Consider the following 3,009-nt stretch of genomic DNA (forward strand, 5'->3'; position numbering starts at 1 on the left):
AACCCCGATGTTGTTTTGCGAAAGATATGTAGCCATCCGGCGGAGGTGGCTCGTCCCCCTTTTTTAATTACAATGGGGTCAGATGTGTTAAACTAGCAATGACACTATGTATCAAAAGAGAACTGGGTTTAAGCGTGCACCATCCTAAATAGCAGTAAAAAAAAATTGGGGGGGGAATCTAGTAATCACCATCAAGCAATATATTTTGTAACAATGAATAATACAGGACAGAAAGAATCAGTCAAAATCCTTCAGAATCTTCGTTTCTTTTTATTCTTCAAATCATCATAATGAAAATAGCCTCAAATCATCATAATGAAAACAGCTGACACATGTTTTGTAGGTACTAGATAGGTACCATAACTTTTTCAAGGCTGTAACATAAGATACAAACAATCAATATATACACATTACATAATGTAAGCATATAAAAATATGTCTGAAAGACAAAAGGAAAAAGTAATCGATCACAAATGCTAAGAAACAGAGTAAAAGATTTGTGATGTAAGAAACTAGAAAACGCTGAGCCCAAGAGAAGAAAGAGTGAGAGTAAAATTACCAAAAATCAAAAACCCAAGATAAGAGTGAATAATGACCCAAAGTGTCATACAAGAATCATCTGTTAAGAAAACAATAGATAGATGTCCTAGAAGGTAGTAGAACTCAAACACCTCGTGTACAAAGTTGACGCAACATGCAAGTATGGTGTAACTAGTCACTTACAAGAAGATAACTAACCTGAAGATAGATAATATCTGCTGTGAAGATAAGCTGATGAAGGAGAGGAAAAATCGGGTAATTCCTAGTAAATTGTACAAGTAAATGAAACTATATAAGTCAATACCGCAAAAGTATATTGAAAAAAGATATATTATCTAACCTAAGCAGTGGCAGAGTAGAGTAAACTGCCCGGGTGATGATATCTCAAAGTCACAAGTAAATGAATACTACAATGGGTATAGGTGGTTACATCCCATAACAAGGAGTGACAAACCCATTGTAAACATGAAGCACCTAGTCAGTATCAATTAAGAATGGAAAATTGTACGGAGTAGGGCTAGTACAAGGGCCCTTAATTAAAGAAACCAAGTATATAGGCTGAAACTGCTCACCAAAAAAGCTAAAAAGATGTGAATTCACAAATCTTCACAACATGAAATCCAAAGGTGCACCAAATGTAGTAGCGTCAAATAATTGATGTCTGTAAGATAATCATCCATAAGATCAGGACGATTACTGTGAATAGACAAAGAGTGAAAATAATAAAGGTCAATATATAGACTCAATGTTATTAGAAGTCAAAAAGGCACGGCATTGAATGAAGAAAAAACTAAATTTGCACACTGAGACAACATTGGATACATTAGAAACGTGCTCTCACTATTTAATAATGTAAGTAAATGAAAACTATGTGAGTCAATACAGCAAGGGTATATTAAACACTGTTGTCTAACCAGGGCAGTGGCAGAGTAGAATAAACTGCCAGGGTAATAATATCATAAATAAATAGGTACCGCAATGGGTATTGATGGTTATATCCCATAGCAAGGAGTAGAGACAACCCATACTATAATGAGGTGCCTAAACAGTATCAATTGAATACAAAATAAAAAGTTATACGGGGTAGGTCTAGTACAAGGGCCCTTAATCGACTAAACAAAGTATATAAAGTAAGTCTGCTCACCAAGGAGACTAAAAAGATGTATATTCACAAGTCTTCTCAATATTAAATCCAAAAAGATGCACCATATGTAGTTACGTCAACTAATAAATATCTGTAGATTAATCATCCACGAGGTCAGGACGACTGCTGTGAATAAACAAAAGGTAAAGATAATAAGAGTCAATATATAAACTCAATATTATTGGAAGTCAAAGAGCACGTCAATAGGTGGAGAAGAGGCTATAGTGCACACTGAAATTACAGTTGAATATAATAGAGGCGTGCTCTCGCTGGTTTGAAAGTGTAAGCGGTGAAAAGAGCCATTTGAAACATATGAAATAACCCATGTACCCCTTACATGGACCGTATGTGGTTCCACAGTAGAAAACTAATGGGCAGTCAATAAGTGGCTGAAAAACACATGTATTAAGCGCCTAGAAAAAATGAAAGCCAAGTCCTACCTATTGTCAAGCGCTAAAAAGTCCAGTCAAATGAAGAGTGGCAAAGTATGTAACCACTCCGATATAAAATCTCGGGGCTCCGTGTAGTTCCAGGTAACCGTATCCGATACCTTGGAGCTGCAAAAATACATAAAATCTGAGTTATAGCACGTTTAAAATAATCAGAGTCATAAGCATCTAACAGTCCCCGTGGAGGCTATTGCACTCACCTTGTGTTAGGAAAACGGCGTCCCACACGAAGAATGTAAGGAACGTAATCAACGCGCGCGCCATTTTAAATAGACCCAAAGTACTATGAGGCATGATCACGTGAAACTGAGTGTCACGTGAAGGAGGAAGACGACAGATGGCGTGCCACTTCATTGTAATGAAAGTAAACAAAGGACTACAGCAACCGAAATATTGAAAACCGAGCAGACTAGCTACAGTAGTAAACGAGAAGAGCCATCATTACCCGGCTTCCTAGTAGATCGGCAATGTATCCAAATGTGTGGATGTCTGAAAATTAATCCACAGAGCACGAAACAGATGAAGAGAAAGGCCAAAATAGCGAGAATAGACCCCATTGCACAATAGAGATGAGAATACAGCTTATGCATGAAATATGAAAAGAAAACATATAATCTCATAAATAATGAATCTCTTCATTATAACAAATGTTGTAGTTAGTAATTCATTCTTCATGTTTGATCTAATTAAAAAAACAATAAAATAACAGGCTTAACATTTACAGTTGTCATAAAAACAGTAAATCATGCCACATAGAAAGAGTATCAACAACTATGGGTAACATGCAAAATGTCAAGGCTGTTGCACCACGCGAGGCTCGAAAAGAGACTATCCAGTTATATATCTGGGTTACACTGTATATAATAGTGAAGAAAC

At 36.3% G+C, this 3,009-nt stretch overlaps 1 long non-coding RNA gene across 2 annotated transcripts; it reads right to left on the bottom strand.

Annotated features, from left to right (window-relative positions):
- Nucleotides 1-259: 259 nt before the first annotated feature.
- LOC147683374 (uncharacterized) lies at nucleotides 260-1,812 on the bottom strand. Of its 2 annotated transcripts, XR_015301040.1 has the most exons (4): nucleotides 1,685-1,812; nucleotides 1,113-1,236; nucleotides 739-802; nucleotides 260-374 (listed from the first exon to the last, which is right to left on the bottom strand). It is a non-coding gene; the product is annotated as an uncharacterized LOC147683374 (long non-coding RNA). The 2 variants fall into 2 exon arrangements; XR_015301039.1 differs by having other exon boundaries at nucleotides 739-1,236.
- Between the last annotated feature and the right edge of the window lie 1,197 nt (nucleotides 1,813-3,009).

Source organism: Lissotriton vulgaris, chromosome 11 (assembly GCF_964263255.1).
Source record: "Lissotriton vulgaris chromosome 11, aLisVul1.2, whole genome shotgun sequence".
NCBI lineage: Eukaryota > Metazoa > Chordata > Amphibia > Caudata > Salamandridae > Lissotriton > Lissotriton vulgaris.